Genomic DNA, 13376 nt, shown 5'->3' on the forward strand with positions numbered 1-13376 from the left:
TGTGGGTTCTGGTGCACAGCACGGTGCCTGACACCCACGGAGGTCAGTAAGCGCCCGTTGGCTCCTTCGCCTTCTCCGCGGTGCCGCTGGAGCTCACCGTCAGGGCGGCGATCCCTATCTGCCACACACAACATGGCGGCGGCCTGGATCCGCGCGCGACTTCCGCTTCCGGTGCAAAGCCCGGCCACTTCCTCTCCGGTTGCCCTGGAGCTCCTCGGACGCTAAGAAAGTGAAGAGCCCCTTGCTCCTTTGCGTGTCCCTATTCCTGCTTCCGCTCCAGCGCAGCCTGACGGAGCAGTTCCGAGTCTCGACCCGCAGCGGCTTGTCGGTGAGAGGAGGGCCGAGGGGAAGGGCCGCCCGGGTGTGGGGGTGTCCGAGGGTGGGCAGGACAGGGGAGGGGCGAAGTGGGGAGGTGGCTGGGAGGCAGGTCAAATAAGTTTGTATTGAAAACCCACCGCACAAGTGGTTCTTACTGGGCTGTTGGAAGTGGCAGATGCAGTGTGTGGGCAGAGGCGATGATCTCGAACTTCATCGCCCTGACGTGTGTGTGTGCAGCGGCCTCCGCAGCCTGAAGACCATTTTCTTCTCCATTGAGGTTTATTCATTAAATGTTCTTGTCTGGCCGCCCTTTCTCTTGCTTCTGGGGCCAGGTCCAGCGTGAGAAGGAGTCTTTATTGGTTTTCATTGATGGCAAGCACCATTCTTTACTCTTCTCATCTTTTATTGAAATAGCAGTGAAAACTCAAGTGGAGAAAGCACCGTTGCTGAAGTGGCAGAAACATCTACAGGATTCTAGCGCCATTGACTTTTATTTTATTTATTTATTTATTTTTGTTTTTGAAAGTATGTTTATTAAAGCTGGAGATGGTGAAACAGAGGAAGAGCTTAAGGTAGCAGAAGCAACAGGAGAAAGTCAGGGAAAAAAGCGACTTTTATTTTTTATGTTTACCTTTATTGTTGAAAGTACTACAGATGTCCCTCCTTTCCCCTACACTGACCCCCAAAGATCTCTTTTACCTGAAGGAACCTAAGGATTGGGCATCCTAAGAGGTGCCGTGGGACTTGAAAGCAGTAGAAATTTTGCTGTAGATAAGAAAGATGGTCACCAAATAACTCACAGACCTAGTGAGCAGCCACCTTGGCATTGGAACAGGGTGAAAAGTTTGCCCTTCCTCAAACCAGTCCTCACATCCTAATGCTCAATTTTGCTTAGTTGTTTTAAAAATCTGGCCTGATTATTATTATTATTATTATTATTATTATTTTGCAGAGTGCAGAGAAGCCCCCAGGTAGCTAAGAAGTTTGTGGAATCTACTTATTGCTACAGCTTTCACTATTGCTTGTGTTACAGTGCAAGGCAGGGGTAGGCAGACATTTGTCAAGTGTATTGTTTACCTACGCAGCTTGATGTTGGAAAGTTAAGAGAAACAGGTTTGAACAATTGGAAAGTGTAACATAGGAAGGACATTTTGATAACAGGAACATAGCCGTTGTGCTAATAAAATACTTTAAAAATTAGTGTGTGGATTTTAGTAATTAGCACATAATTTTAGTTATCAATTGATTCATAACAGACTAATTAGGTAGCCTACTCAGTCATTTATCTAAATGAAAAGTTCTTCTAAATTGTATTTGTGGGCATTGATTAAAGCTAATGGGGAAAAGAGATTAAGATGAAAATCATGGGATTAAATTTTTAATTAGTTTGCACTCAGAACAATTGCTTGGTATGACATGGCGATTGATTGGCTACTTACACCTGCCCAGGAAGGATGTGGCTCAACCACCAAACCTCTGAAGTGTTTTACAAAAGACTGAGTATTTTATTCAGTTATCTTTCTCTTAAGGAATTGAAAAGGAAGTCAGTGTTGCCTTGGCCGGGTGCTTAGTTGGTTGGAGCATCATTCCGTGCACCAAAAATTGTGAGTTCAATTCCCAGTCAGGGCACATACCTAGGTTCCAAGAAGTGGGATCACTGGGTCAAATGACAGTTCAATTTTTAATTTTTTGAGGAAATACCATCTGCATTCCCACCAGCGGTATACTAGAGTCCTCTTTTCTCCATACCCTTGCCAGCATTTGATGTTTGATGATTTATTGATGGCAGGCATTCTGGCAAGTGTGAGGGGATACCTTATAGTTGTTTTAATTTGCATCTCTCTGATGTTTAGTGATGTTGAACATGTTTTCATATGTCTCTTGAGAAGTGGCCCAGATTTTTTCCTTATTCTAGGTTGGGTTTGAGGGGATTGGGCTGAAGAGAGAAAGTATATCATTGGTGCTCAGGTGTGAAAGAAATGTTGCTTAGACTCCAATCCTTTCCTAAATCTTTCTCACCTCCAATTGGTCAGTCAAATTCCTGGGATTAGCCTTCTCTCTTCCACGCGCCCCTCGTTTGGACCTCGTGTCAATCCTTTTCCCCTTTGAGGCTGCCCTTGGCATTTCACAAACAAACAAACAAACAGATGGCAAACTTTATTCAGATCCAGTCTAGGACCCACAGTGCACTTAGTTTTCATGTTCCTTTAGACTCCTCCAGTCTGTGCCAGCTCCTCACTATTTCCTTGTCTCCCAGGACCTTGACACTTTGGAAGAGTACTGCTCAGTTATTCTGTAGACTGTCTCTGGATGTGGATTTGTCGATGTCTTCTCAAAATTAGACTGGGGTTTTGAAGTTTCTGCAAGAAAACCACAGAAGTGATGTGTCCTCCTTAGTGCACCATACTGGGGGATATATAATTCCAATATGTTTTATCACCGGTGATGTTGACCTTGATCATCTGGTGAAGGTGGTGTCTGTCAGGTTTTTTTACAGTTTTTGTACAGTGGAGAATTCCATTGGTAATTACTATATAGCCGGGGGAGAGGCTGTGATACTCCCCCCACATTATTTGTAACCAGGTTTTCCATCTGTGTGTACGTTGGGATGGCAGTGTGTTTTGTTCTGTGTAATTCTGAGAACAGACCAGAGCTTGCTATGATTATGCCAGTACAAGAAAGAACGGTAGCTACATCTTGATATCCATAAAGGAAAATGATATGGCATGTTTATATTGCTGAGGGGTGTGTGTACATTGTTAATTGAAAGGAGTTCCTCTTATTCCTGAGTTCATTCAGCAAATGTTTATCATTAAGGGTTAACATTTTTGAGTGTCTACAATTTCCCAGGCACTGTACGAAGCTGTCTATTAGTTCATACACAGAACACTTTCAGGTAGTATTATTACCCACTTTGTAGATAGGGATTCTGAGACTTAAGGAAGTATGTTGCTCAAAGGCAAGTGTCAGAACTAGGACTTGAACCCAGGCGTGTCTAATGCAAAAGTGTGCGATTTCCACAGCACCAAGTTTGCTCCCCTACTTGTTCCCAGCACTATGATCGGTGCTGAGGAAACGGAAGCGTAAGACACGTTTCAAAAAGAGATACTGCAGCACAGGAGGCCTTTGGAAGAGGCACAGACGGCCTGGAAAAGAACCTCTACTTGGGGGCGTCATCGTTTTTTTCTGGGTGGCAAGCTCCCTGCCTTGAGAATCCCTGGACTGGTTTCTCTCAGGTCTTTACTGAGTCAGGGTGGATTTGCCAGGTCTCCTTCAGCTACAAAAAGTTAATCAGAAATGGGAAGTAATATCGAAATCTTGTTCTGCTTGTTGCTGGTCATTACTCATCTCAGCCACCCTATGAAGTGGGCATATTCTCGCCACTTAGCTCATGAGAACACCCAAAGTAACTAGCTAGTAAATGGCTAGCCTGGAGTTGGATCCCAGATCCAACTGATTCCAAAGCCTGTGCCCAGTCTTCAATACCTCTTGATATGCCAGGGGTACCGATTCAGCATCCTCACCCCGACAGCACTGTGCTGTTATCTTCTCGTTTCCAGAGAGGCGGATCGTGTTCACATCATGCCTGATGGACACTGACAGCAGTTCATTTGCAGCAAGCGGTATTTTGCTCAAACCAAAGGACCATTGTGCCGCTTTTGCTTAACTGCCTCCTCTAACACAGTCAATCCACGTCAACAGAACGAATATGGAAAGTGATCATTCTGAACCATTTGTGACATAGAAAATGCTTCTGCATAAACAAGCGTGCTCCCCTAAGAGATATGGCATGTGGCAAGTCAGGTCTCTGCCCCGGGTTTTGATGAGAGAGTTTAGTTCCTCCTTAGAGTCATTGCTTAATAAATAGCATTTGATGCTACTGCTAATAGTCTGTGGCCCTCATGTCGCAGGGCATTTGCTGAACTGTCCAGTGAAGGAGGAGGAGGCAGAAAGGTCCGTCATTCTCCTGCACCTCCGTGTTGACATCTCCCTAGATGCACTCAGATCATTGCTCCTTCTGTTCTATATTCATTTTGCAGATGTGCCAGCTGCGCTCAGTGGTTGGAAAAGGCGAGCTGATTATTAGTGGGCCCGGGGCCCAGGTTAGGGCAATCAGCGAGTGAACCCTCTGGTTTATCAAGATCACTCCATTCTGTCCCCATGTTATGTGACTGAGGCTCACTGGTGATCTTGACTCTGCTACTCTTTCTGGGAGAGGCAGTGAGCACGAATGGCCAGGTGAGATGAGCAGAGCGAAGAAGAACGGGGTATAGGAATCAGAAGATACTGTTTTCCCTGTCCTAGTTTGGACTCCCCCAGACCAGACCCAGTGTCAAGGAGTCAAGTGTAGGTAATGTACTTGGAAGGTGCAGGAACCAGTAGTAGGGAATTGGGGAGAATGAGCTAGAAATTGGAAAGGTCCAATAAGGATGTGTGTTCTAGCTGGCTGCTATGGTGGAGCCGGAGCTCAATCCCACTGCTGAACCCTGCAGAGCACTGGGGTAGGGCACATACCCCATCCCACCCGGGGAGGGCGCTGGTGTACCCACTCACCAACTTCTGAGTGTCAGTGATGGAAGGCTGCTTCCCGAGGACGGAGTGCTGGGGCACTCACAGTGGCGTCTGCAGCTTGGGAGAAAGATCTCAGGCAAAGAGATGCAAATGCTGGCAGGTGGAGTCAACCAGTGTGCACTGATGTGGTACGGCTGGGGGGTGTGGGCTGGTGCCGCCAGCATCCACTGTGTCCCCTTCAAATAAGACAAAACAGAGCACTCCTTTCTCCGTGGTCCCCATGTCATTACCCAGCACCACCATTTACTGTTTCTCAAGCCAAAGACTTTGGAATTTTCCTTGACACTTTTTGCTCCTGCCTCACATATAATCTATCCCAAGTCCTGTGGTGTCTATCTTCAAAATAATGGCTTCAAACCTACTACTTCTCCCCATCTCCACCATCATCTTACACTGGGTTTCAGCAACAGCTTCCTAGCCCCAATTCTTATTTATATTCTTACTCCCCACATGGTAACTACATTAATCTTTTTTTTTTTTTTTCCTCACCCGAGGACATTTTTCCATTTTTTGTACAGATAGAGTGGGAGGGAGAGAGAAGAGAGAGAGAAAGAGAAACATCGACGTGAAGGGACACATCGAATGGCTGCCACCCGCACGGCCAACCAGGGCCGGGGACAAACTGCAACCGAAGTACATGCCCTTAGCGGGAATCGAACCCTGGTCTCTCCGGACTGCAGGCCGACGCTCTAACCGCTGAGCCAAACCGGCCAGGGCAACTACATCAATCTTTTTAGGTTACTTTACTCCCCATCTCAAAACCAGTGGTTTATTATTACTCTTAGAATAAAACCTGAAGTCCTTGCCAGGTCCTAAAAGGCCTTGTGTGGTCTAGCTCCTGGTTGCATCCCTGACTTCAATTTCCACCCACTGTCCTTCTTGCTCACAGTGCTCCAGCCAGATTCATTTTCTTGTGGCAGTCCTGCCTCAGGGCCTTTGCACTTGTTCTTTCAACATAGAACACTATTCTAGATATTCATGTCACTCAATTGTAGAACATGACTCAATTATTCATGCCTCTGCTTAAATGTTACTTCCTTAGGGAGGACTTTTCTTAATACTCTATCTAGGAAAGAGCCTTTTGTAACTTCTGTTCCCTTAGTCAGTTTTATTTAGTTTTTCCACAGCAGTGATCATGACCTTGTTGACAATAGTTTATGTGTTTATTTGTTGCCTATTACTGCACTGGGAGTGCAGTTGCGGGAGGACTTTGATTCACTGTATTACTTCCGGCTTCTAGAATAGCACCAACGCATAGTAGGCATTCAATAAATTATTTGTGAATGAGAGGATTAGTAACTGTTCACTGGTCCTGCCTATAGCACCCATCAGTCAAGAATTTTCAGAACAGACCAGAGAAATCACAGACCTCAGTTTGAGAACAGCCTGGCTACATCTTTCCCAGAGCTGCCTCTAATGAAGAACACACACACTCTGCAGAGCCAGCTGAAGGTCAGGAGGTTACTTCCAATATGTTCTTTCTTGACATCCATTGTAAATCTCAACTTGTTCATTTTCCTTTTTGTTTGCTTTTCTGAGAACAGTAGAGGGAAAAATCAAGGTGATCAGTGTGCTACAGATCATGTATGACAATGGCCACAGAGTGTAGTCTTGTTTTTAATAAACTAGAATTCGAGGTTTTCCCCAAGGGCCTGCCACATAGTAGGTACACACTAAACGTTGAGTGAATTGACAGTGTCATCTATTCAATGTTATTACATTTTCTCTGTGTGTTTGTTCTTCTGCAGAAGGTATTGCATTATATGACCCACACCCTTAAAGATGCCAACGAGCCCTGGCCAGGTGGCTCAGCTGGTTGAAGCATCGTCTTGTACACCAAAAGGTGGTGTATTCGACTCCAGTCAGGGCACATAGCCAGGTTGCAGGTTCCATCCCTGGTTGGGGCATGCATGGGAGGCAACCGATGTATGTTTCTTTCTCACATCAGTGTTTCCCTTTCTCTCTCTCCTTTTCTCTCTCTAAAATCAATTTTTTAAAAAGACTCCAAAGAGTGTGGGATTTTCTCCATCACTCCCCCAACCCAGAAAACCTTGCCTTATCCAGGCCCATCTTTTCTCAAGCATGATGACCCAAGATCCTAAAAATAGTCGAGTCGGTTCTATTTTTTGGATGTGGTTTAAGACTCATTTACTTCATTATAAAAATTTATACAGGCTCATTTTAGAAAATGTATAAGTTACAGAAAAGTAAAAGAGAAGAGGAAGGAGCCTAACACGTGGTTCTATCACCCAGAGATAACCACCGTCAGTGTATTTTCTTCCAGTATTTTCTATGAATATTTTTACATAGTTTTAATATACAATTTTATACCTCTTTTTAACTCAGCATCATAACATAAACATTTACTCTTAATAGTCAACACTTTGGTAATATCTTTTTTAATAGTCGTGCTATTACGCCTCCCAGTTGTAGACCATTTAGCTTACTTTCTATTTTCCAAAATTATAAGTTATGCTGGGATAAACATTCTTTTATGGTATCTTTGCTGGCTTGGCTGATTATTTCTTTAGGACAGAATCCTAGAAATAGAATAAGTAATTCTAAAGGATACATACTCTTAATATATTCTGTGAGATTTCATTTTGATTTCTAAAATTGTTCGAATGTGACTTCCATAAAAGAGCTCTAGAATGGCATTTTGCCTGGGAGAATCTCGTTCCAGTTTTGAGACGTTTCAGACCCGAGTGTTTTAGCATTCGGTTTAAATGAGCACAGAAATCTGCAGACCATCTCCACGCCGGGCCTACCCCGCCCTAATAAAATGCAGCAGCAGCATTAGAAAACTCTTTCGCTGGTAAACAATGTCTGCGTTCTCAAGGATTGTTCTTGTAAGTCTTCTAGCTTAGAAATGAGTCCTGCCCGAGAGGCCGGGGCTCCCTGGGCAGAGACTGCTTAGGGAACGTTCTGTAAGTAAGAAGTTCTCTCCCCAGGGCCCGGCCAGCCAGGAAGGGGCCTCGTCAAAGACAGTTTGTAAATGGAGGGAAGCCTTGGCCTTTGTGCAGATGGGGGTGCAGGCGAGGGTGCAGGCATGATGTAATGTGATGCACAGAGGAGCGAAGCGACACAGGGTGGATTGGAGGGTCGTGGAGCTGTCTCATTACACAATCTCCTGCCGCAAAATTCCAAAGCAGATGAGTCCAACTTCTCTGTATTGATCTGAAAAGATGTCCATACTCTTGTGTCAATTACAAATAGCAAGTTGTAGAGAAACGTGTGGTTTGATCCCATATTTGTAAAAAAGGCAAAACAATGGGTTTAGGGGGATTTTAATATCTACATGAACCAAAAGAAATTTGTGGAAAGTCACACATCAGACTGTTGGCAACTGGCTCACTCCAGAAAGTGGAAATGGATCAGGGAAGAATGAAGAGAGTTTTGCTTTATGCAGCTCTATTGGAGGACATGTTACAATGAGCATGTGTAACTTTTGTAACTGGAAAAAAGGAGGAAAGCTTCTGGAAAAAATTACTGGAATGATCCCGACAGTCAGGAGTTGCTGTCCTTCCTCCGAGGGCTTGAGAGAGGGTGGCCAGGAGCAGAGGACCGGCCTGTACAAGCTCCAGCTTGGAAAAGGTGGATTCAGCCTCTGCCTCAGATGCACTTGCTCCTCTGTGAGCCAGGCGCCAGGCCTTGAACTGGAGACAGTGCCCAAGGCTTTTCCTACCCTCCCCTCAGGAGCGTGCCGAGGCGTGTGTCTGTGCTGTGATGGCTGAGAAAGCCCCCGACTTTCCAACATGACTTGTTTTCTAGTCTACCTGTGGACTAGGGTGTGTTGACAACGAGACGATGATTTAGACGACGACGAGTCTGCTGGAAATATAAAGGGATAATTGAATCTCAAAGTCTATTCAAGACCATTGTCTTACGTCCTGTGGGATGACATTTTATTACAGAGGCCAACTTGACTCTCGTATTCAGTTTCTTCTCATCCTTTCCTCCCTTTCATCATTATCTTTCAGAAATTAGATTTTCCCTTCCCCAGTCAGAAGTTGCAAAGAAAGCCTCCCAGGAGAGCGAGGGTGCCTGAGAGGAGCCCCGGGAGGCGGCGTTGCTTGGCAGTTCAGCCCGGGGACTCTGGGAGCTGCCACTGTGCCCTCAGCAGGCTCTGACCTCCTCTCAGACTCAACTTCCTAACCGGTAAAGCATGACAACGTTGACTTCTTAGTTGTCGTGAAGATGACGTAGGTGCCTGGCCCTTTGTGCCAAATGCCCGATGGATTGCTATCAACAGAACTTTGTCGTTCCCAGTTCGGCCACCAACTTGCTCCTCGGGCAAATCAGCTCATGTCTGTGGTCCGCTTGTTCCTCGTACGCAGGTGAATAACAGCAATAGTAATCAAAGTATCCCTCTCCAGTTCCTCTGTAGAAGGATGACGTCACCGCACTGGGGCCGCACTCCCCAGTAATGGGCCTTTTCTCTCCACAGAGCCTGGGATCTGCTCCGCAGGGCTGCGAGCGCCGGCCTTGTTCTGTAGTCTGATCTGCTGGCGACCTATGTCCACATACTTCTGAAGCTGGCTGGGGCCCGGGCACAGTCACGCAACACAGTGGCCAAATTGAAAGGCTTGTTCTTTTGAGCAAATAGTATCACACGTGTCGCTACTGGGGACATGAAAGTATTCACAGTGGCAGGGCATCCAGCTCCCCTCCGCAGCCCTTTGAAACAATTCCGTGACCAGAGAATGGCAGGAGACAAAGGTCTTCCTATCTGCTCCGCTCACCAGGCTGGCGGTGGACCGTGGGGGGTCTCTAGGCCTCTCTCCGTGGCTCCACCAGGACTGTTATTGCTGTGTCTCCTCTTTGAGTAGGACAAGGCAGGCAGGCAGAGGGATATATTTCAGCTGCCCTTGACTCTGTTTATAATCACAAACATGAAAGGAAGGGAAAGAGATTGAGTTTATAGGACTGGCTCTTTGTGTAGCCTAATTTATCTCTCTCAGGCAGCAGTGGGCTGAGCGAGTTTCCTTTTTGTTTCCGACGTGGGAAACTGAAATATGAATCTATGTTGATGAGAGAATAAAGGAATTGAAAGAGGCATAAATCTTATCTTCTCACAACCTTAGAAGATCAGCTTCTTGTGAAAAAGGGGATTATACTTCTGTAATTAACTGCTTTGCAGCTCCCGGTGATGGCTCGGAGCTGAATAATAGCACCCAGCGAAGTTGGAGAAAAGGTGGGCGGGCAGGTGCGGCGGCTGATCGTGAACAATGGCCCAGGGTTTGACATCCTCTCCCAGTGCCCAGCTCTCGGCGGGTCAAGCCAGGAGATATCTGTGCCCTGTCTGTCAACATTCACAGCAGAGAAAATGAAATTCCAGAAGAAACAGCTGAAAGAGACCTGTTCTGCTGGTACCTGTCATCAGGTGCCTTGAAGGCCCAAGGCAGGTTTTATACCCCTTAGTGTTCCAGCCGGAGCCCAGACCTGTTAGGTGCTTATTAAATGCTGTTGAAGGTGATCGTTCATTACCAGCTGTGATCTTGGGAAAGTTGCCTTATTTCTCTGAATTTCAGTGTTATAGTCCATCAGACGCAGAGGGCTCTTACAGAATTCTTGTGTGGAAGAAGGCAGATCATGAGTATAAACAGATTGCTTATCACACTGCCTGGCACATGGCAGGTGATCAATAAATGATAGCTATTATTATTACAGTGTGGAATAGAAATTGATTGCAAACGCATAGCCAGTGTTCTGGGGCTTACCCTGCAGGAAAGCCTCGTGGCATCCAGGTCGGGCAGGCAGCACTCAGCCCCTCGCGCTGAAGACAAACCAGGCTCAGCGTGGACCAGTGACCCGTTGAGGGAAGGAGCAGTACAGACCCGGGGACCCAGGTCTTCTGCCCGTCCCTGCCCCTCACCGCTCTCCCGGCAGCAGCAGGCTCACAGGCACTCAGCCTGCTTCTCTCCATCTGTCCATCACTCTCCAGACATCACTGGGCAGGATGGAGCGGAGGGCCGTCTTTCCTGTCCTTTCCCTCCCTGATGCGTTATGGCACCACGAGTCCCAGGGAGCCTCTTTCGAGGTATTTCCAGAACTTCTCTCTGCTCAGTCCCACTGCCACTCGTGCTGGCCCAGAACCTTATCTCCTGCCTTCCCCACGAGGCTTCCCGCAGCACGCAGGCTCTTTGCCCAGAGCCAGAGGAGCAGTCCCTGCCCACTCCCCTGCCTTCCCCACGAGGCTTCCCGCAGCACGCAGGCTCTTTCCACTGCCCAGAGCCAGAGGAGCAGTCCCTGCCCACGCCCCTGCCTTCCCCACGAGGGGCAGCAGCTACTCCCCACGGCATGTTAATCAGCTCCGCTGTCCTTTCCTGGCATTCCTGGGTCTCTTCAGCCGACCCCCAATTGCCTCTTCCTATGTGCAGTCAGAACCCTGCTCCAGCTGAGTTTGCCTCAGTGTCCCGCAGGCAGGCGCCCCACAGCCCCTCTGAGGGCTCATGGATTACATCCTTGATAAAGAGGCGAATGCCTGATATCGGGGGCCCCATTCAGGGCACAGTAGGTGCTGACAGAGCCCTGGGACTTAGAGATCATCATTTCGTCCACCCACCCATTCTACAGACAGCACCTGACTGGCTTAGCCAAGGTCACACAGTGAATTGATTCAGAACCAAGTCTCAAAGCCAGGTCCTGTAGCGGAGAATCCAGTGTTCTTCCATGAGCAGACAGACCATCCGCCCTCGGTGAGGGCTAGCAGCCACTGGCCAGGGAGGGACTGGAGTTCATTTAGCGCTCAGTCTGCACTTGGGTCCCGGGCCCATGCACTGTACCCAAGGGACAGCCCGAGAACCTGGAGAGGGACAAAGACTCTGAATTGGGCACTTGGGGCAGGGTGTGGTGGCCAGAGGTGTGGTTGGTAGGGTGGTGTTGAAGATTAAGATGTAGGGAGATTGTCATGAAAATCAACAACTCCAAGGCAGAGGAAAAAGGGGCTTCTATTCTGATGGGAAATGGGCTTTAGGGGAAGAAGTGGCCAGTGACTGGGGTCTAAGGACCCAGAAGGACTATATGCAGCAGCAATCAGGGACAAGACGTTCTAGATTGAGGGAGACAGGGAGGCCAGACAGCCCGGAGTGTGTGGGGAGCAGCTCAGCCAGAGCAAGGGAGCCTGGAAAAGTAGAGAAACTCGGATTCAAGTACCGACTCTGCATCTAGTCTGACCAGCTTAGGTTTGGGGTGAGTCACTTGATCTTTCTGGATCTTAGCTTCCTTGTATGTGAAACAATGTGAAATAACCCTTGTCTCTGGAGTTATTGAAATGAACCGAAACAGAAAGGCAGCAGCATAGGGCCTGGTACATAGTAGGTGCTCAACAAAAGGGCCACTATAGGACTATTAGACCACAGGGACAAGCAGGGCTTTGGGTGACACTTATGTTTTCTTTTGCCTTCCAATGGGCCTTTCTCCTCCCTCCAGGAGCTCACCGGCTGGCCGGGGAGAGCCGCTTGCCCACCCTTGGTGGCCAGGGTGTCTGGCCATTCCCCTGTCCAGGAGGATCTTCTGGTTCTGTCATCATCCGTGAGCCCTTTCCAGCCTGAACACAGCTGGGAGTAGTGTTCCAGGTCTGGTGACATTTGCTGGCAGAGCCCGTGTTTGGGAGTGAAAGCGTGCTTAGGTAGAAACAGACCCCGAAAACAGCGGCTGGCTCCTCTGGCTTGGTCAGCTCCCAGTAAGCCCAGCCTGGCTTTGCAGGGGGACGGGCAACACGAGGCAGGCCCGCTCACTGCAGCTGGTGGGCAAGGAAAGGCCATGTCTTCAGGGAGTGTGCGAGCCTTCTCCTGCTGGGGCTAGGGATGGAGGAGTGAGCCCCCCTTCTCCCTGGGCTTCTAGCTGTCTGAGGACTCAACAGGTCCTTTCTGCCACTTAATATCTGTGGGACTTTGAGTCAGTTCTTCAGCCTGTCTGGATGAGCCAGTCAGCAAAGGCAATGCCCAGCATGTCCCAATATGCCATTCCTCTAGCATGAGTGGCTGCCAAACATACCTATGCATCAGAATCACCTGAGTGGTGCTGATTAAAAATTCAGTTTCCTAGGCCCTGTCCCAGACTCACTGAGTGAGAATCTCTGGGGGCAGGGTCCCGGAACATGCATTTTAATGAACTCTTCAGGTGATTCTGCTACAGGCATCTGAGAACTACACCTTGAGAACCACTGTCTGAGTTCCAACACGTTTCCCGGGAAACCAGGAGAAAGGCAGTCAGAAGAAGGGGCCGACGGGCAACGCCAACACACCGCTCCTCCTCTCGTGCACACCTGCAGTATGGTTCCCGACTTTGCCTTGGGAGCAAATGCTCCGAGATGTATGTTCTATAATACAAAGGATATAAAGAGTGATGCCCCACCCCCTAGGCTTGATACCTTATATCCAACCCATCCATCCATCCAACCATCATTCATCATTTTCTGAGTAGCTACTTCTCTATGCCTGGCTCTGGCTGAATTTTGGATGCACAGAGAAGAATAAGATCTG

The 13376-nt window shown here is 47.9% G+C and overlaps 1 long non-coding RNA gene across 1 annotated transcript in view; it reads left to right on the top strand.

Moving 5' to 3' along the window:
• The first annotated feature begins 274 nt into the window (after positions 1–274).
• The window catches only part of LOC118628970, a 30438-nt gene continuing 17336 nt past the window's right edge, over positions 275–13376 (top strand). The window contains exon 1 of the long non-coding RNA XR_004959329.1: positions 275–328. This is a non-coding gene — a long non-coding RNA (uncharacterized LOC118628970). The remainder of the gene's footprint in view (positions 329–13376) is intronic.

The sequence above is a fragment of the Molossus molossus genome, unplaced genomic scaffold (assembly GCF_014108415.1).
Source record: "Molossus molossus isolate mMolMol1 unplaced genomic scaffold, mMolMol1.p scaffold_m16_p_13, whole genome shotgun sequence".
Classification (NCBI taxonomy): domain Eukaryota; kingdom Metazoa; phylum Chordata; class Mammalia; order Chiroptera; family Molossidae; genus Molossus; species Molossus molossus.